Source organism: Meriones unguiculatus, chromosome 1 (assembly GCF_030254825.1).
Source record: "Meriones unguiculatus strain TT.TT164.6M chromosome 1, Bangor_MerUng_6.1, whole genome shotgun sequence".
Classification (NCBI taxonomy): domain Eukaryota; kingdom Metazoa; phylum Chordata; class Mammalia; order Rodentia; family Muridae; genus Meriones; species Meriones unguiculatus.
In genome coordinates this window covers 177,279,096-177,300,696 of record NC_083349.1, presented here as the reverse complement: position 1 = coordinate 177,300,696, position 21,601 = coordinate 177,279,096, and the positions used below count along the sequence as shown (strand labels likewise).

The window sequence follows — 21,601 nt, the reverse complement described above, 5'->3', positions numbered from 1 at the left end:
CCCACTCACTAGGTAAGAGCTGAACTTCCTTCTTTTGTTTTCCTGTGGAAAGGTCAGAGCAAAGTCACTGTTGGGTAATACCAAACACCCTTCCTTGGGATGAAAAGCTGTGACTATGTGTCGTCAAGGCAAGGGGTCCTTATACTTCCAGAGACAAGTCCCCTATGAAGCACCATGCCTCTGGTGAAAAGAAATCAAGACTCCATCTTGCTAAGGATCCAGATGAGCCATTTTATTCTGCAGGGATTCTGGGAGCATGTACACTACACTGTGGATGGTGGTTGCAGACTTCCTCAGTCAGACTTTTGTGCTAGTGCTCTAGGTCTCTCTACATATAATGATTTAACTTCCCTAGTATGTAGTCCAGTATTTATCAATCAAGGGATAAATAAGAAGATAGTCATACGAGTCATGTTTTTATGCCTATAGTCCAGTTTTAAAAAAACAACAACCTAGTTTTAAAAGTATCATGGATAGAGGGTGAAATAACCAACAAAACAGAATTCTTGTCCTCTAGATCTGGACAGGAAATTGGTGTTAATGGGAAGTGTGTAGCCATGCTGCTACTGGGGGTTGGGGTGGCACTCTGGACACATGTGGCCATTCAGTTCTTGAGATGTAGTCAATACAGATGAGAAATTGAAATTCATTTAATATTAACTCACCTCAGTCGAAAGAACTGCCTATGCTGGATGACTAACATGCTGAACAACAGAGCTTTTGGATATCTTACAGGGAGAGGAGACTGGTGAAGCCATCATGACTTGGTGGTAAGTCTAACAAGATCCTATGAGGGCACCTTGGTGAGGAAGCCAACATACTGATGGTGATGTTTGGAAGGACGTCTTCTGGGAGGAAATGGCTGCTATGAAGAGACATGAAAGACAGGTAACAGAATTTGGAAAGGCCAGTAGACAAAAGGTTACACATGTGAGAATGTGAAGGAGGTAGATGGCTAGCAAATGCTTATAAGGGAAAGTTAGATGAAGACTTGATGTTCCAGACAGCACTCTTGGAGGAAGAAGCCAGAGCAAAAGTTCTCTTGGTACCATGATAGCTCAAGGCCAACAGTAATTATGGAGAGAGATGTTTTTGGTGTAGAGAATTGTCTGGATTCCACTTGGTACTCTAAAGGGAAATCCTGATAGGATGAGAAAGTATTCCAGAAGGGAGAAGATATTTTCATACCTTACTAGCACAGAAAATGGGAAGCATATTTATCTGACTAGAAAAAAGAGGGGAGGGGATAAATGGAGGCCATTGAATTCCCAGGTACATCAGATGGAAAACAAAGACTGAACCAGGATTCATTAGATATTTGGTCCTTATGGATCACAAAATAGTTTCAGAGTATTCATATGCAAGTGAAAGCAAGCTCTGAGAGCTGTCATTTTCAATAAATAAACACAAGTTCACAGTTAATGCAACATTTCTTTTATTGGGAGTCAGGGATCAAGGAAAGTCTTGGAAAATGTCAACAAAGTCACATTTTGTGCTTGGGCTACTTTTTAACAACAAACCTGTTTACTTATGAACTCAGTGAAAACAGTATAAACAGAGCCATGAAGCATTTTGAAAGAAAAAAAAACAAAGCAAACAAACAAACAAAAACAAGACAACCAGACCCATGACCAGGACTACATATGACAATGTCAAACAGCTAAGCAGAAAGTTACATCAGTTAAATATTCAGGTATCTCAAAAAGATAGACATCTGTCCCTTAAGCAGACAGCTTGACTGTCTCCTTCAAGACAAAAATCATAATTTAGACATCTATGTTATCTAGATGATCACTTTATCAATCACTGCTAAATACCATTCAAATGCAAAGTGGCTGGAAATAAGAATGGGAATTTCAGTTCTAAGCTTTTATGGACAAAGTATTCTTGAATTAGTCACATGGACAAATGAAGATCACAATACAAAGTGACTAGTAGTATTTGTTAATACTTAAGTACTTCTGAAACAGTCATGGATAAACATTGATAGCATTTGCAGATGTTTGCCATTGGTCGAATTAGTTAAAAAGCTGTACAATAGAAGACTGGATCCATACAGGTGAACTAATGACTTCATGACTTCATCATTTAAGTTATAGAATACATACAACTTTGGCTATTCTGTGTTTTTGGGGGGCAGAGCATTGACAACTTTTTGACCTAAATACACTAGTTATAGCTGTATTTAACATTAACATGAAATGCCAAAGAAGGAAGGAACGGAGAAAAGTACTAGATTCAGTCTATGCAGCATTACTTGTTTTAATCAAATACAGGTTTATTTTACTTTAGGACAGGGTAGAGTAATTTAAAAGCCGTTGAAAGATAACTGAGGGCTTAGTTTCTGGTCCTTGTTGGACACTTCCAAATATGTGATGGTTTGTTTGTTTGTTTGTTTGGTTGGTTGGTTGGTTGGTTGGTTGGTTGTTCATTTGGGGTGGTTGTTTGTTGCTTTGTTTGTTTGTTTTGTAAGTCACTCTGAATATACGCTGTAGATTTACATTTTCTGTCAAAAAGATGTTGTAACAGGTAACTTAAGGCCCTTCCCTTACTGCTCTTAAAACTTTGAGATTTCGGGAAGAACTAAATCAGAAGTCTTGTGTCAGACCCAAATCAAAAGGAAATGTGTAAACTGTTGGCTGGCTCTGCTTCACCAAATTCTCAATTTTCTCTCAGGAAAATACATTTAATCATTCTGGTCCTATTCAGCTGCAAAAGTGGGAAAGACTGAGGTGATAGGAAAGCAGAAGAGCTGTTTGTTCTCACAGACAGGTTTTAGGGCTGTGGGGAAGGTAACACAGTGTTGGAACTGGCCACAAAAGTCTGACTTGGGGCTTCAACTCATGAGTTCTGTGACCATAACCTTGAATATGCATTGCTGCACATAGCACCTCTGCCAGGCACTTAACCTAATCAAAATGGGTTTTATCCTGTGTAGTTTTCATAGTTGTCATGAGATGTCATATGCAAAACACTTCCTATATGGGATAAACTTGGTAACTAGCAAGCATGAATGGAAGAGTCGCGAGTTCTACACAGGTACCACCGGTGTAACCTTTATAGTGACAGAGAACTGGAACTTTAGTTCTAGTTGGGTTTAGGTGACTTCTGCGGGGGGGAGAGGGAACATACGTGTGTGCGCCATCTCTACTAGACACACAGAGAGGGGTGCAGAGTTTGTGGTGACATCAAGTTGAGATGAGTGTTTGTAATCTGCAAAACTCACCGAGTGGATTTCCCCTGCCATGTCCTTGCTTACCATTGTGCTCACCTCAAGAACTCTTTTCCTCTACCTTCCCATTTAGCTATTTGTTTATTTTGTTGTTGTGGTTGTTTTATTTGTTTGTTTGTTTAGAACCTTCAAGGTTTATTTCTTATTTTCTCTTAAGGAGACCGTTCTTCCTTAAGCAAACCAATTTGGCCTCCTCCAAGCACATTGTCTTTTGTGTTGTTTCTGTTCTTGTTGTCTACTGACTCGGTTTATCACTACATTTTACATAGCTCATGCACCTTTGCCTACCTTGAGTTCCACCCCCAGCAGCAGCTGCTGTATGTCATAGAGCCAAGCTTGCTGCACAGAGTCTGGGGGCATGACGTGGGGTTTCTGTGTGGTGCTCTGAATGGGTCTCTGAACATTGCCTGTGACTGCTTTGCTGGCTTTCCCAAGTGTTTTCACTTTCTAGATCACTCTCAGGAGCAATCACTATGTGTTGGGGAAAGTCGCTCCCCCAGACAACCACTGTCCTCATGCATGAATGAATTTGGTCACCAACAAGCATACCCATACTGAGATCAGAAAGGACGGCAGGTGATCCGAACACACACAGAGGAGTACACACAAGGAAGGGGAAGTTTGTTACGCATGAGTATTGTGGGTTTTCTCTGCTTCTTGCAAAGACTACTATTGGCTGCAACTGCCCCCTGTGGGTGGCTGCTGGGCAGGAAGGGTCTCCTCAGGTGGCCACTTGCTTTGTTTCAACTCCACAGTTGGCAAGAGCGTCCATCAGGCTAGCAGTCTCTGCAGGCTCTGTCTTTTCACTGGGGAGACATTCCTGAGGAAGGGGGCTATAGGACCAGCTGAAAGGAACATCAGTACGACTAAAAAAGATAATAGAACACGTCACAGACAGTTATCACATTGACTGTTTAATGGAAGTGAATTTGTGACACCTTAGAGACAACTAAGGCAAAAATGCTACATCACTTGAACAACAAAGAGTGGCTTTCTTTCATTGTTCCCCTTGCTCAAGAATCAATGAAGCAGTGGTCTTGTCCCGGTGTGTACATACCAGAAAGCCCTACTGAGAGGAGTGCTTCCGGTCTACCCTCACTGAAACAGGTCAGACAAGCAGAGAGCAAAAAACCACAGGACACAGAGAACAGTCAAGTAGGTCCTAGGAATGAAAGCAAACTAAGTTAGCTGTGGGTGCCTAACTGCTTGGCATTGCAGGACAGAATGAAGACACTAGACCATTGAGTGTCAATCACTGATCCCTTGAATTTGTATTGGTATTTCCAATACCTGGCATAGAGCTTGGCACATGATACTGAAAGAGAAAGAACAAGAAAAAAAAGAGAAGAAAAGGGGAGTGGAGAAGGGAGGAGGAGAAAGTAGTTAGAAAGAGAAAGGAGAAGAAATATGAAGGAGGGAGAGGAAATGAAGGGAAGAGAAGAAGGAGAGTGGGAGAAAGGGAGCAAGGGAGAAAAGAATGAAGAAGGGCAGGAGTTACTGTAACTCGGGGCACACAGGAAGAAAACTAGTCAGATTAAGCATATCAAAGGTGTGCAGACTGGGGAGTCTGGCTGAATAAAATAAGGAATTTTGCATCCTGAGTGATTTGAGGTAAAAAAAAAAAATGGGGTCATTTCCAGGGGGCTTTGAACATGTCAGTGTCTCATTTGGGAAGTGTGTTCTCATTGTCAAGTGGCAGAAACATTTTCACAATTAAAATGAACCAAGAGGAACAAGAAACACAAGACTTAAAGGCACCTATCCAACGGAGAAAACAAACCAGAAATGACTAGAAGAATAGAAGGAGGGCTGAGGGAGAGGCTATGGCCTAAAACAATAAGGCAGGGGTCTGCCTGGATATCTTCCAAATCAAGGTTGAGGGATGTGGGTTTACAACTGAGATCAAGAATTTGTTTCTTCCACTGGGAAGCTTTATTTTTATTTTCTTTTGTCCTAGGCCGTTGCATTTTTCTGTCACTATCTCTTCCTGAAACAGAACTCCAATCTGTAGTACTTTCTCAACAAGGTAAAACAGATTAGTAAATATTGAGCGTGGAGGTGGAATCAGATGTAACTTTGAAGGGCAATTAATGGTACAAATGGACTCTGGGTTCATGGGTTCTGGCCTTGTTCCAATTGCCCCCATAGTGTAAAATAGCTTCAACAATTCTGAGTGCGGTAAGAACTGAGACCCTACCTAGCCTGACCCACTCACTTCACAGATAAGGATATTTGAGAAGAGGGGTATTAATGTTTCTCTCTTAACTCTGCAGGGACTGTTATGAATGAGATGGATTTTGTAGCTGGTTTTAATTTAACTAAAGCCTTTGACATCAGCTTCTCCATTATATTCACACAATGAAAATGCACCACCAATGAGCTAGACACACTGAATGGGATGCACCACCACATATGCTATAGTAAATACTTTGGTACACTGAGGCTACTGATTCTCTAGAGGAGACATCCAACTGGTAGAAAAACTTAGGGTGAATTTTGTGATGGGACAATGTATTTTGTAAACAATGATATTGAGGATGGGGTGCTAAGTTTTGGCGTACATGTAATACTCCTTTGTGAATAAATTAGTATGCTATTGTATTATGAAAGGACAGTGCATATAATACTTTTATGATTCATACTGATAGTGAATAATGGAAAATCCAATAATATGTGAGAAGATTAAAAAAAAACAGGCTATACACTGCTTTGTTGTTATATAAATCCATCCCTTGGAAAAAAATAGCTTCTATATACTATAAATACTATTAAAAGGAATTTTGAGGCATGAATAAGCAGTAGACAGTAGGAGAATGGGCAGGTTTCACATGTTTGTCATGAATGGATAACTTTACAGATCACTTTGGTTTTTTGGTTCTATACCTACCTAATTGCAATGACTACTCAACGTAAGGGTCTCTTGCGATCCTTTTTGTAATTTGAATGAAGAGGCAAAAAAGGAGACCCTCACATAGCCTTACTCAGTAATCCTTCTCCAAGCTTGTCTTGACAGTCTCATCACTCACTGCATACATAGTAAATGGCAAGTAGCGGGCCGACCAGCCAACTCACTGTGTTCTGCCTGGGTGCTTTGTTTTTTTTTTTCTTAATAGGTAGATCTTCAGGGGGCAGCTTGCTCGAGGGGGCTCCCCAGTGGAGCCATCAGTAGATCTCTGGAATCATGTTGAGGCCCCAAAAGGAAACTGAAGTTAGTGCGTAAGAGTTTCAGTTACTCATCACATGACATGCAAAATGGAGGGGAAAAACAGAAAAGGAATTGTTTGTTATTGTTAACGGCTTGATTACTTTTATCAGATTAAAAACTACCAATCTCTGGCTAGTGCCTGTTTCTCTAATTCTAACAAAGGAAATGGATTCCTTATGAGTAATATTTATTATTCTCATGTTCTCCAAGCTCCAAAGTTATCCATAATCAGGATGAAGACCAAGTCCACAAAGAATTGCAAATATTTTGCAAAGAATTCAAGTTTCTCCAGTGACAACCCTTCAAGAGATCATTAGTTTTCGACATCTAGGTTTTCTACTTTCATTCTCGCAGAAGCACACAGGCTGTAAAGTCCTTTTATTCTTGTATTAATTAACACAGAATTAAAAAAAAATAAGCTGGCTTGAAAAGCATTCTACTCAGGAGCAATTTCAAGTGATGAGACATTCCCAAGGGTGGGGGTGGGAGACAAACTCAAGTAGGCTACACGTAAAGCAACGTGCAGCTCTACGCACATTAGTATAATTACAGATTGCAAATTATATCGGATGTATCTAATATCTAATTTTTTGAAAGCTGATTCCACTTGAGACTTCAATAACAGCATCAACATTTTGCAGGTGGCTTCTCTGTACAGTATCCAATGGGAATTAACTCTTCTAATGTGCTTATAGCCCTCAAGTTAAAACTGGAGCTCCCACATAGAGGACCAATGAACAATGAACGCAGAGAATAACACCATTGACAAAGGAAATGGGGAGGGGCTATTACACTGGATAGCACTGACTGTAGTTACTTATTCCATCACTGTGCGCATGATACTTACTTGCTTCAAGCAATAAGGGACTTCAACATACGTCATTAGAAAATGTGGGAGAGGCTACGTACACATTGAGGAAGCCAACTGAAAAGCTAAGGGCTTGGGCGTTTCTTAGATCTATGGAACAGAGAAAATGTGCATCAGAGTGACGTGTTACATCTCTGACTGCAAACATAAAACCTTATGTTAAATCCAGCTCATCTGAGACATACAGTTTGTGTGTCCAAAGAAGATCCAAGCTCTGCTTTGAGGAACTGGCTTTGGTCCTCAAGCCCTGCATGAATCAATCACCAAACAACGAAAATATATTTGAGGTCTCAGAGAATGAAGCATATATATCCTCCAGGTTGATTTGGATCTATTTTCTGGATTCCTCCTTAAATATCTTCCTGGTAATTAGTCGGGTTGCTGTTGAATTATTTAATTATCTGCACTTTTGTGCGATGAAATGTGTTGTCATAGCACAGACTTTACAGTGCAATGACTGCTCACATCTCACGATGCCTCTATAGTTAGTACTTTCCTTTGTTCTGTTCAGAAGTGGTTTTAGAAAAAGGGGGTGGGCCTGGAAGGAGGAGCCTTGGGGTTTGTAAAATAAAATCATACATTCCTGGTGCATGTGCAGAATTTGATGCATTTACATGAATTCCGTTTTAGAAATTAAGCTGCAGTTCCACTCGGAATAAGCCAAGGCACATGTCAGTGGCTTCAAGTGCAGCCACAGGCTCTGAGTGTACCTTGAACATCTCTCTAGTGAATACTCAGTGCAATGCAATGGGGAAGGGACAACTGATTTTTTTTTTTAAATCAGCAAGGAATGTCTTTAACGAGGAAGAAGTAAATTATGATAATTACTCTGAATGGTCGGATCCTTGAACATTACTAATTAGCATTTATTGCCTGGATTATAGAACAATACGAGTGAAACCAAACTGTGATTGCCCTTTTACCTTGAAGACTTGAAAAGGCAATGGAGAAAGCAGTCTGCGGCCACCTCCCAGACTGCAGTCAGTCCACCTCTCCACTGCCTGCAGACTCCCTCCTTGTGGAAACACACCCATATGGGCCTCAGCATTTCCGGTCCATTCATCTTTTTTTTGTGCTAGGTTCATATTTGCACGGGCTATCATAGCTTCAGGAGACTGATGACAGGCGAAACATTTTGGCATCATAATACCATCTGAAGAGAGTGTTATCAGTTGAGAGAGCTCAGCAATAATAAAGAGCTGAAACTCCATGCTCCATAAAAATATGGAATTCTCCCATGGAAATATTTGACTTAAAAATAGAACAAAGAACTCGGCTCTTGGTGAATAAAATTTCACATTCCTTTCCTCACTTGCCCTTAGGACAGAAGTTTAAAACAAAAAGCTAAGAAAAGAAGATGGGTTTCTGGTATAAAGAGATCTATCTACCTACCTACCTACCTATCCATCTATCCATCCATCTATCTATCTATCTATCTATCTATCTATCTATCTATCTATCCATCTATCTACCTATCTATCTATCTATTTTCCATTAGGAATCTGTGATGAGATAGGTTCTGAAATTAGAGAACAAAAATTAGATGTTCATGAATGGGCTGACAGCACTAAATAAATGCCACTCTTACAATTTGGCAACTGAATTTTTTAAATAAGCCAGCAGGTAGGAGAGAATGGGGGGGGGGGGCTGAGCCATTTATCATTCTACAATCTCTGCTGTCTCCACACCCCATTATAGCGATTTAAGAGAAAAGACTATGGTCAGCCAGAAAACAGGCCTTAAATACAGTCACTGGTCTTCCAAATACCTTTCATGGTTTCCCCTCCCTGGTCCTTTTTAGGTTGAAAGAATAAGTTTGACTAAATCTGTGAGGAGATTAAATAGACTGGTGATAGAAATTAATTCTGCCGAATGAGCAAATGCATTCGAGTTGCCCAGATGCAAATAAGATAGATAATACTTTCCTTTGCCTTTGACATGCTAGGCGGATTAGTTTAGAATGTTAAATCTGATTTTATTAGAATATATTAGCAGTGTTTTAATTAATACCAATCAAACCTTTCTCTTTCCCTGGGGCTTGATATGTTCTTAACACTTTCTAAATCATCTGTCTCCCCACCGCAGGGGGAAAAACACACACACGCACACAAAAAAACTACCAAAACAGCAAAGCCTTTGTTACATTCTTTTAATTTCACTGTATTCAATGGAAAACTATAAACTTTTTGCATAAAGGTGTTTTGCCTCATAAAATTGTCCCAGGTGCCAGATTTTAAAATGAGTACTGTTCTCTAGCATGCTTCCTTTTAGGAGGAGGTAGGGGAGGAGGAGAAGAAGAAGAGAAAAAGAAAGGAATTGGAGATTTGAAAATTAAGCATTTTCTATATTTTCTTTGGGGGGGATACTGCAAAAGGGGGTTCAGCTGGCTCCTCTTGTCATCAGTGGGCATCTTAAAGCTGTTAAATTTCAACTGCATTGGTTTTGAACAGACGAAAAAGAACCTTTTTTTATGAGGTGGTAGTGTTAGTGAAGAAGTGTGTGTGTGTGTGTGTGTGTGGTGTGTGTGTGTATAAGCTAGGTAAAAATATGGTGAGCTGTAAGCCCTGTGAGCTGAACTGTAACTGCGCTCCAAGGAGGCCCAGGACAGTGTTCCACTTATTATCCCTCCCTTTCTCTCCCGCTTCCTGTCCTTCTTGGCCCTCAGCTCCAGAGCTCCAGCTCCCTTGGTCTCTTTTCTTCCTCCAGTGCACCCCCTCTGCAGCTCCCAGCTTTTTTTTTTTGTTTTGTTTTGTTTTGTTTTTATCTGCCAGGCTGGATTTGTGCTTTTAAAGATCGGTATCGATAATAGCCTGCTTGTTTCGGTTACACTCTCCCTTTAAAAGACAGTCCCCTCTAATTGATGCGTCTGGGCTAGTCTAGACCGGTAGTGATTGAACCAACCACCAATTATGTTATTCATTTCACTGAACTTCACTGATGGGCTCCATGAGGAAGAGGGGATGTTGAGAAACCTGCCCTTGCAGCGAAGCAGTTGCCTGCTGAAATATAAAAAACCTGTGTGTCACACGCACTGCTGAGTGCCTGGGCACCCGGCTTTAGGCTGAGAACAGGAGCAATAGGCTTGAAAGCATGGGGAAAGCAGGAGCGCCTCAGAGTACAAACGGAAATGTTGGTCTTGAATTATGGTCCTCTATCATTTGAAATCACAGAGAAATTACAACTCTCATGGCTTTATTGATCATGCATACATTTCTGCCAGATTGGCTACATACATAGTTTGCCTTCCAAAGCACCAAATGTTCGCCTATCTTTCATATGTATGATGTGATAATATATTGCCCATAAGTTAAGCTGATGCACCACCATAATTTTCACATAGCTATGCATACACATTGGTTGACATGGGGTGGGGAATCACTAATTCATTATTTTATACAAACTAATGAAAAATCTCTTAGACAACTGCACGCTTTGAAGCACATTCTACCAAATGCTGCCAAGTAATAGTTAAATTACAGCCGTACAAGAGGTTTCAACAAAAGGCATCACACAATTGTTGCATACTTCCCAATTCAGTGTTCTGAGGCGAGGTGCTTTCTCGACTGCAATTTGGAATAAATGAGTAAAATTGCAATAAGTTCTTAAAAATAGGAAAAAAAAAAAAACACCCCAAACTGTTTCCTTAACCTTCCACTCCGTGTGTACAATGAGGCTACAGCCATTCCAAAATCTTTCAAACATGAAAGCATTTGGAGTCTGGGTTGATTTAGGTATTTTCCAAAAATGGAGAAAAAGGTTGGGCTGAGAAGACTAAAACTGTTTAAAGGAAACCGTACGGCGAATTTTCTGCAAAAAAACAAAGGTAAGCCGCGTCCTCTTTTTCCCAGTGTGAGGCAGACCTGAAACACTGGAGTTACCCTGTGATAGAAAGCTACAAGCCCAGAAATCTACAAACTAGGAAACGCTAACAAATGGCTCAAGAGAGGATCATTTTGAAATGTGGTTTGGTATTACCAATAACTTTGTTGGGTTGTATTAAAATCTTGATATAAAAAAAAAAATCTGTCCAGTTTCTAAAGGAGAGTCATAGGCATTGATTTCCCCCACCCCAAAGAATGCAGCAGCATCAAATGCACCCAGTTATTTCTTTCATTCCACAATATTTAGAAAATACATTTCTATCCTCATCACCTTCAAGTTCGTCAAGCATAACATTTTTAAAGAGGTACAAAACCAAGGAGCCAGTCCCCCTCCTTCCATTTTGTTTTTTAGAAATCTTGCAAAGTAACACATATTTTCTCTTTCCTGACCTCTTAATTTCCTTCCTTTGTATTGAATACAAGAGTTGAATATTTAACCTCTTCATTTATTCCAAACTAGTGGTTTGTGCGTACCTATGTCAGTGAAACCTCTGTCTAGCCATGCATGACACACGTGTGGACAATGCAGCTATAATACATTCTCGTGCCCATTTTAATTGGGCACAATTTTGAGATTAACTGTTGAGCTTAAAAGTTGGAGACCTGGGGCATGCTGGGACTTAGCTGAGATGTGCTGAGGCCAAGTACCAGGTACTGAGCTGTTGCTGTTACGCTGGAATAGCACTGCGCCGTTGCTCTCAAGGAATAGACCCACCAGCCTCGTGTCAGCCATATACACAGGCGTCCATAGCAGCCAACACAGGATGCTAACAGTCTATGCCTACTTTTACAGAAGCCAGGAGCTGCTTCACTCCGGTCACCTGATCCTGTCTAACAATGGAAGTCTCAGAGGTGTACTCCCACCACTCCTGACAAACTTTTCTTTCTTTCTTTCTTTCTTTCTTTCTTTCTTTCTTTCTTTCTTTCTTTCTTTCTTTCTTTCTTTCTTTCTTTCTTTCTTTCTTAAAAGACAAAAAGTTTCTCAGCGACGCAAAGGCACGACTCGCAGCTCCCAAGAGCCTAACCCGTGGATTTAAACGGTAAACATCACAAGTTAGGGTCTCAGGGACTGAGGGGAGCGCAACACAATTTTCTTTCTTTCTTTCTTTCTTGAGACAAAACAAAGCAAAACAAAAATGACAGGCAGTGTCGGTTGCAGACTTGGGACTAAAATGCAGCAAACAGGTGGTCCAGTGTGGCTACATCCTGGCTCTCTCTAAGCCTCTTCCCTTCACAAAATTTAGTTCCATTTCAGTCTCCGTACAGCCCTGCATACGCAATATACATATACATACACCTGAGCATGTAAATGCCTGTAACATGAAAGAAAACTTTCAGGCTTTGGTCAAAATCATTTACCAAATTGGAAAAGAATATGAATAAATTCATAAATACCTAGTTCTGTTTTTTTTCTATAGCGCGCACACGCACACACCACACACACACACACCACACACACACACACACACACACACACACTAGATCTACAATCGGGATTAACTATCTCTTCAAACCTTTCATTTGTAACCAGCACGAATGACTGAGGAGAAGAGAATGTGCCTCTGCCTCCCCCCAGGGCAAGGGTGCATACAACAGTCTGCAGAGATGGGGTCTGAGGGAAGCAGGACTGGATTTGGAGGTTAGAAAGGTTTTTTTTTTAACTCACCCATTTGAAGCGGAGCCGGGCTTGCGGAGCCTCCAGGAGCGCCATCCGGAGCCAGGGGGGAATGTGAGTTCGCAGTGCGCTAGGCTGGGCGAGGTGTTCAATAGAACAGAGAATGGGGCGGGGAGGGAAGGCGGGGGCAGGAAGCGATACTCCAAAATCGAGAGAAGACCGTAACTCTCTGGTTTATGCTTTGACCGGGGGTGGGGGGCTGGGGGTAGGGGGAGGCAGTTGGGTGGGAGTAGAGGGAGGGGCTGGGGCTGATCAAATTTGGAAAATAGTCGGTTAAAAAATTAATGATAAATAAATAAACCGAGAGAAAACGAGAAATTTTCCCAAGGACTACTTGAAAAACGAAAATTATTTTTCTTTTCCTTCTTTTTTCCCCCCTCTAGCATGCGGAGTTCTGTCACTCTTGCAAACCGGGCCCTCCTTCTCTGCATCAGCTGCTTGGCTGAGGCCAAGGCCAAAATCACCCAGAGCGAGCTCCAGCCTGTCATTTGGTAGACGCAAAGTGGGAAGGGTGGGTGAGAGCTGGGGAAATGCTCCCCCCACCCTCGCCTCCCGCTGCGGATCCTTTGAAGCCTTTGGCCAATATTTCAGAGGCATCCGAGGCATAATCCCCCTCCATCTTCACAGACAGCTTCTAGCGCTGTACCTGATAGAGGCGCTTTCTTGAACCTCCTCTGCCTGGAAGCCGCGCTTTCCTGTGCAGACTCCAAAAAAAAAAAAGAACCGAGAGGGAGGGAGGGGAAGCCAATGGGAAGATGCCCCTTTAAAAATTTTTCTTTCCCCTCACCCCTCCTTTCTTTCTTTTATCCCAGGCCTGAGCGAAGTAGATGCCTCGCTGGGCACACAGAATAACAAAGCACCGGCAGTAAGGAAGACACTGGAGGGGGTCCTCCGACTCAGAGTTTAAAAAAGAAAGAAAGAAAAAAAAAAAGCTAACTATTTTTAATATACTTTCATATACAACCGGGAACGGTAAAGAGCTCCAGGCTCGCCTCCTCCCCACCAGAAGAGCTACAACCATGCCAGCCAGCCCGCTAGACCTCTTCTCCTTCTCCACAAGGGTCTATTTAGAACAGACCCCCCCCAACACACACACACCCAGACAACTTCTTTTTTTTTCTCACCTCTGTAGGTTCTGCTCACACACAGTCCTCCGTTCAGCTCGCCGTCTCTCCTTTTTTCTCTCCCCTTTCCTCTCCAAAAAGCTAGACCATCATCATCACACCTAGTCTCTCTCTCTCTCCCTCTCTCTCATATTATTATTAATAATAGCCCTTTCGACATAGCAGCATGAAGTGGCTGCCTTTGAGAAAGCACATTTAATCTTTACTGGCTCCCCTAGGCTTCACTGAAGAAGAAGGCAAGGGGAGAAAAAAAGGAGAGGGAGAGGAAAAAAGCTTGTAAGGGAGGCTGCTGACGGACAGCAAGCATCAGGCACAAATCAGCGACAAGTTGAATTTTCCTAGACCACACTGCCCCCTTTCTTCTCGGCTCTCTCCCTGGGCTCCTGGAAAGCCCCAGTGTCTGGTTACAGGAGGCAATGGGGCTCTTTCTGCCAACCCCGGTACAGATTCCTCACATGCCTGCTTAAACCTCTGGCAGAGTAAGGAATCGATATCCCCCTCTAATCACCTTTAGCTCTTTGATGGCTTCCCCCCTTTTCTGAGAATCCACTTGGCTTCCCTCGCACCTCCCCCGCCCTGCCAGGCTCTGGCATACAGAGCTTGCAGGCTGTCATCTCTCACTTCCTTCCATATCTTGAAGACAAGCCTCTTCTAATATCCTCCCGCACTTTCTCTCTCTGTGTGTAGCATATCTCCTCCCGGACTCGCAGCACCGGATGCACGGAGACGTCTCCCTGACTACTAATGAGATCAAAAATATACCATCGGGTCAGGGGAAACTAGACATTGTAATGTATATACACACACACACATATATATGTGTATATATACGTATATATTTCTTTCTCTAAATCTACAGTTCAGGTAGCCCATTTTCTAAGGGGGAAGGTCAAGGTGGGGATGATGAAGAAGTGAAACATCTGTATGGTTCTTTGACCAATTGTCCGGCATCCACACACGTACGTGGATGAACGCAGGTGAGGCTTCTTGTGAAATGTTCTTTTTTTCTTTTTCTTTCTTTTTTTTTAATGGACAGATAGTCAACAACGCCCAAACACTTCTTTGAAATCAGTGTATGAGAGCATAAAAGAGCAAGGATGTGCGTCCTTGCTCTTTTATATATTTAAGATACATAGATACTATTTAGTCACATAAGGACCACAATGCTAAAACTCTTGCCTTTCGATGGCTGGGTTTTTCTGGTTCCCCCTGGTTGCAGTGTGCACTAATTTGCGACTTATGTTCCTGGGATTTGGAAAGCCCCTCCGTCAGTCTCCTCAGCTCAGCCAAACCCTTGGCTTCCGATGCAGGCATTTTCTTGATGCCTGAAGGAGCTGTATCCCCCCATGTCCATCAGATACCTGCATACTTTATCGATCAGTTTAATGTCCCTCAATAATGATAAGCAATACTTCAGATGACAAAGAGAGAGAGAGAGAGAGAGAGAGAAGAGAGAGAGGCACAAGAAAAAAGAAGCCATCCCTAAAAGGAGGGAGCAGCATGCAGTGTTTCCGTTGTCACCCATCTTTAAATGCTTGCCTTCTATACAGTGTCTTCTCACAGAAGGCACCACCCCCAAAATCAGAGTCTCTACCTATCTATAAACACAGTGGGTATATGGCTGTCTTATGGCTGTCTTAACACAGTTCCCCCAATGGGGCTAGAATCCTGCAGACAACAGACAGTACTGTGTTAAAATAGAATACGGGCTTCTGTAAATAGCAAGAAAGGGGCAGAAGGCAGCCAAGAATGCAGGTTCCCTGCAAGTGGGTGTTTTAAAAGGTAGTTTTCTTTGTGCTCATCACAGACATTCATTTTGCTTTGTTTCTGACGGTGGTACTTCAGAAGCACGGCTGAAGCCAAAGAAAGGAGAAGGATGAACATATAGGAGATGAAGAATCAGAGGAAGGGAAAAGAGAGAAGAAAGGGGAGGGAGAAGAGGAGAGAGGAGGACAATCAGGCAAAAGAGAAGAAGTTACAGAAGGCTGAGTTTTCCTTATTGTCATGTCTGGGAAGGAGGAAGGCAATTGCCAGGAGGAGTTAGTGACTGGGTCAGAATCTTTTTCAGATTTGACTAATCGAGTGTTTGCACTAGATTGATGAAGAAGAGAGACAGACACACACAGAGAGACAGAGAGACAGAGAGACAGAGACAAGAGGCTTAAATAATCAAAAAGGGTGGAGCTGTAAAAAAAAAATCTTTGACTCATTGGGTGCCTCCCTGTAATGCCAAGATGACTCACTCCTAAGGAGAGTCCTTGATTGTCTCAGCATATGAAGGCCCAAGAGCAGGCAACTGCACCCAGCTGGAAAGGAAAGATAGAAGGAGAATGAAATTCTCCAAACCCCTCTGATTCACAGTAACAGTGTAGCCTGACTTCCACATACTAAGCTAATTTGTCCTGGTCTGTGTTCACTCTGCTTACAAAGATATACAAATATGTGACTTGTGAAAGTTGGGCTGAGGAACGCATCATTTTCTCCATACAACTCAGCGATGTCTTCAGAGGATACTTATTTCAAGCAGTTAACACCTGACCCCAATTTCTGTGGGTAATTAGTGAGCTAGATAACCACACAAAGTGGGTAATTATTTAGTACCCAAGGGTACGCTAGAAGTGGGTAGTGGCTTTGTTAGCAAAAGCCTATCTCTAATTATTGTATCTATGATGGGTGTTTTTAAAATACCAGTTACTCTATCAAGTGAACCATGATAAATAAGTAACTGTTTTACTGTCCTCAGCATATACATACATGTCTTCCGTCATGGTTAAGAATATTTACCTCTAATGTACGAAGTGTGGTGAAGATTAATTAGTTAACATCTGTAAGACTCTTGGAAGATGAAATGAGCTAGAGAACTTCTAAATACAATATTGGTATCACAATTGTACTTTGGCTACATTATTTCTTGCTGACAGAAGTTGTGGGAGTAGAAGCTATTGTTCAGCCTGTGTCTTGGTCTGATGGTAATGCAGAGACCACAGACATAATGAGCGTGATCATGAGAAGTGCTCGCTTGCCCAGCAATCTAACCAGGCTGGAAACGAGAAATAGTATTGAATTGACAGCCGGCTCAGGTTAGGTCTGAGGATCCAGGAGGTGGGGAGAGGGAGGAGCCACAGGAAAGAGTCAGAGATGAGCCTGAAGGGAGCTGAATCAGCTGAGCCACACCCTCCTTCTAAAGTCTCCTATCCCTTTGAGGGACTGAAAATATGTACAGAGATCCCTCAAAGAAGACATCTGTGCAAGTACTGGGATAAGTTTAGCATGATGACATCAGTTATATAGTATTTATTATGGAGAAGAACTTCTGTATAGATTGTATAAGCTGATGGCAGATGTGGTTTTGAGATAATTGAGGATAGGCACGTAGAGGCTAACCTCAGAGATCTTCAATCCAGGACTGAAACCACGAGGAAGAAGCAGTTTGTTGCTTTTATAAATCATTCCTGGGATGGGAAGAGTACTATTTATTTTTACTTGGAAGGGAAAAGGAGGGAGAAAGAAGAGGAGAGGAAAAGGGAGGAAAGACAGAGACGGAGAGACAGAGAGGGAGTCCACACATGCTTTGAGGACCCTGAGCCTAGAAATCAACTAAGCCTTGAAAATAACAAACAAAATGGCAACAGTGAAAACTTACTACTTTCTCTGTGAATACGCATCACCTGTAGTCTGGGTCTAGCAGAGGCAGGACAGATAGATGCCTCTGGAGTCCCCATCTTCAAGCTGGTTCACCACACTTTCTTCTTTCAAAGCAAGGCTGTCCTGAGGAATTAACCCTAGAGATCTGGGAGGCGCAAGCATATGGGAAGTGTAAGAAAAACATGCAAAGATATTGTATTCCATCCAGCTGGTACTTCTAGAGCACTGGGAAGAGAGTCGACCTCATCCTTCAGCCAACAGGTACAACTGTTGAAATCTCCTCTTCTGTCCAGGACACATGCTGAGGCTGTGATTGGAAGGTAACATTGGGGTAAATATATTTGCAGTGTTTGAGAGCTGAGAGGAAATTTTTCCAAAAGCCATCCAAGCCAGTCTTGTGACCCGGAGCCTAGTGTTTGTCACCCCCTCTCTGAGCTCAGAACTACAAAGGCTAACTGGAGTCCTCCAACCCGCCCAGCTTCTTTCAAACCCACAGACTGTGCCAGACTTGGCCCCACCTCCCCCTTCAGCAGACTGTGTAGCCCTGCTCCACACTACGCTGCCGGGAGCCAGATTTCCATTTTAATTGTCCTACCTGGCCAGCCCCTCTGTGACTAGTCCTGGTTCTTGGTCCTTGGCAAGATTTCAAAGGCCCAATCAATTGTTTTGCCTCCCCCCAATTTTAATCTTCAACACGTCCGGTTCCTACTTCCCCCAAATGGAATCCTTTCGAACAAAACCTTCTTCTCTTCTGCAGTTTCTTGCATTATGGACACCACTACCTCTTTTCTTGGCCCTCTTTAACTCTTATTATTTTATTATTTTATTTTATTTTGCCTCATATAATAGAAGGACCTGAAAAAAAGCAAAAGCTAGCATTTCCCCCTGTACTAAAACATCTCAGACAATACAAAGCAACTCAGGGCCTTTCCTAAAAGTTCACCTAAAAAAAGCTTGAGCCAGCAGAGAACAAGTGTATATGGGGTGGAAGCCACTTGGGGGGAGGGCAGGGTTCAAAGACACACAGAGAGACACATACAGAAAGACAGAGAGAGAGAGATAGACAGACAGACAGAAAAAAAATTGACCTAAGTATACGAATGCAGTAGAAAAGGCCCTCAGGCAAATAAAAGGAGGGTGTTAATTGTGGCAAGAACATACAGATAACACCCCTTCACACACACACAGACACACACACACACACACACACACACAAGCACACAGAGAAAGACAGAGACATCGAGACAAAGAGACTATATCAAGTACCTTCACTGCACCATCTACCACAGTCCCTTAGACTGAATAACTGACAAAGTCTTTGCCTTCAGGTGGGCTTAGGCCACATGGTTCTGCAGTAATGGCTGAACCACAACAGTCTCTGGGATGGAATAGAATCAAAAAGGAGGCCACACTTCTTTAACTCACCACCAATCTCTACTTCTGTGAGGGCTTAGGAGCTAAGACCACAATGTCTCCCCTACTTCTCTCCAAGATGTTATGGCCCTGGCAATTGCTCTCTCTTCCTTAAGGGTTCTGCTTACCCTTACTACTAAGCACTTGCACTTCTCAGTTGTGATCTTCTTTTCTGTGTTTCCACAACAGATGGATGGGAGTGGGTGGGTGGGGGTGGGGGGTGCTCCTTCATTCCAGATGCAGAAAGCTTATATCTCAGTCCTTGCTTTTAAACCCATCATGAATGGCTGTTTATAGGTGCAGAGAATTTTATAGGGTTCAGAATAGCCAGCTCTACTCAGATAGTATGGGGACAGTGTCAGGATTTGAAGCAGGGACATTTGCTTAAGTACAGTCTTGCCTTTGCATTGCTACAGTCTTTCGCCCCTGTGCAGTGTAATCAATCTTTCTGATTGGTCTCATCAGACTCCCTTAGTTTCTCCTGTGTATTTTTCACTTTACTCCATTTTTTTGTTGTTTTTATTTTGATGATTTTATCCAATTCGTTGTCTTGTTCTTAAGAATGTGCCAAGCGTTGTTCTGGGCCGCTTCATTCTCGCAGCTGGGAGATAGGCAATGGCACATGTGTCTCTGCCCTGCTGTCTTCTTCTCTGAGCCCTAAGGCTCGGAAGGAAGAGGATTTGAAAATTTCCCTTGTGCCCTCAGGAGACCACATAGCACCTAGATACAACAAGAGTGTACCAAAACTTTTTGAATACATTTGAATGTTAATATTGTATGTATTGAAGCTTGTATTGAAGCTTTACTTTTTTTTTTCTAGACAGGGTTTCTCTGTGGTCCTGGCTGTCCTGGACTTGATTTGGAGACCAGGCTGGCTTCAGAGTCACAGTGGTCTGTCTGTCTCTGCTTCCCCTGAGTGCTGGGATTAAAGTGGTGAGCCACCATGCCCGGCTTTTGCATTTTTTTTTTTTTTTTACATTTACTTTTTACTGTGGGGCAAGGAGTATGCCGCAGCACCTGAGATGATGTCAGAAGACATCTTGAAACAGTCAGTTGTTTCCTTCCACCTTGTGGGTTCTAGGAACCAAAAGAGGATTAGCAGGCTTGGCGGCAAACACCTATAACCACTGAGCAACCTTGTCTGTCCATAGTATAGCCTTTTGAAGGAATAGAATTCTGTTTAAAATAACCTTTAGAGAAAAACTTAGCAAGATGCCATACATAACTAGCACATAAGAAATGGTGTCAGCCTGACTTGCTTGCCTGTTTTAACTTATTTATTTATTCATTCGCTTTACATCTTGATTGCAGCCCCCCCTTCTCTTATCCTCCCTTTGTAAACCCCTGCCCCAATCTCCACTCTCCTCCTCAGAGAGGGGTGAGGCCTTCCATGGGTATCTGCCCACTCTGGCACACGCTGCAGAACTAGGCTCATCCTCTCCCACTGAGGCCAGACAAGGCAACCTGGTTAGGGGAATGGGATCCAAAGGCAGGCATCAGAGGCAGAGAGGCACTCCCACTCCAGTTACTGGGGCATCCACATGAGCATCACACTGTGCATCTGCTACATATGTGCAGTGGGCCCAGGACCAGTTCGTGCATGCTATTTGGTTGGTGGTTCTACTTCTGGGAGCCCCCGAGGGTCCGGGTTAGTTGACTCTGTAGGTCTTCTTGTGGAATCCTTAACCCTTCCCAGCCTGACTTTTTAAAGACTGATATCCCATGTAGAGTTAGATTCATAATACCTTCTAAAAGTCCTGAGGTCGTGTGTGTATGTGCGTGTGCATGTGTGCATGAGTGTGTGTGTGTGTGTGTGTGTGTGTGTGTGTGTGTGCCTGCGTGAAGCCCCTGAATTGTGACCTAGGAGGTTCTCAAGGGATAGATTGTGCAGGGTGATGTGGTAGTGAAGGAATATTCTGGACTGCATATGGGAAGGGAGAGGGCTTGTTCAAGAACATGTGCAGGAGTAAGTCCCGGTCTACAGTAGGCAGTCTAGCCAGGATGCCTTCATTTTGAAAAAAGAGGGTGAGGCACTCCAGGTGTTTCATGGCCATCTGGCCTGAATGTCTCCAGGGTTTCACAATTTGGACTCTGAAGAAAGATTAGACAATTCCTTATTTTGCTTAAGGAAAGAATATTTTAAGTATATATAATTGCTATCTTTGCAGACTAAATTCTATTCTGGTCTTAAAACAAAACAAAACAAAAGGCTTCACGTATTTTTTGCTTGAGCCCATCTCCTAGTACAGAGCATAGAGACAGAAAAACGAAAAACAAAAAACAAAAAACAAAAAAACAAAAAAAAAAAAACAAAACACCAAATTTCCAGAAAAACAAACCCAAGCAGTGACAACATTATCAGGTTAGTATGGTTTGATTACTCAGATCTTGATAGGGCATAGATGTGGGAGGTGCATTAGGTACAGTTCCTCTTGGCCCCTCCATGGTTCTTTGCCAATGTCTGCTCCTAGAGTTCTCTCTGACTTTATTATCACTTTCCCTCTGAAGCCAGTGGGCTCTTTTGCTTTTTCTTTCTTGGAACGGAATACCTTATTCCA

General features: G+C 42.5%; 2 long non-coding RNA genes across 5 annotated transcripts in view; both read right to left on the bottom strand.

Moving 5' to 3' along the window:
- Window positions 1-21,601, bottom strand: part of LOC132649059 (uncharacterized) — a 235,756-nt gene that overhangs the window by 119,463 nt on the left and 94,692 nt on the right. The window lies entirely within an intron of this gene.
- On the bottom strand, window positions 1,412-18,702 carry LOC132649058 (uncharacterized). Of its 3 annotated transcripts, XR_009587491.1 has the most exons (3): window positions 13,986-18,702; window positions 12,853-13,109; window positions 1,412-12,454 (listed from the first exon to the last, which is right to left on the bottom strand). It is a non-coding gene; the product is annotated as an uncharacterized LOC132649058 (long non-coding RNA). The 3 variants fall into 3 exon arrangements; XR_009587490.1 differs by having other exon boundaries at window positions 12,853-18,702; XR_009587492.1 differs by having other exon boundaries at window positions 1,412-10,868; window positions 12,853-18,702.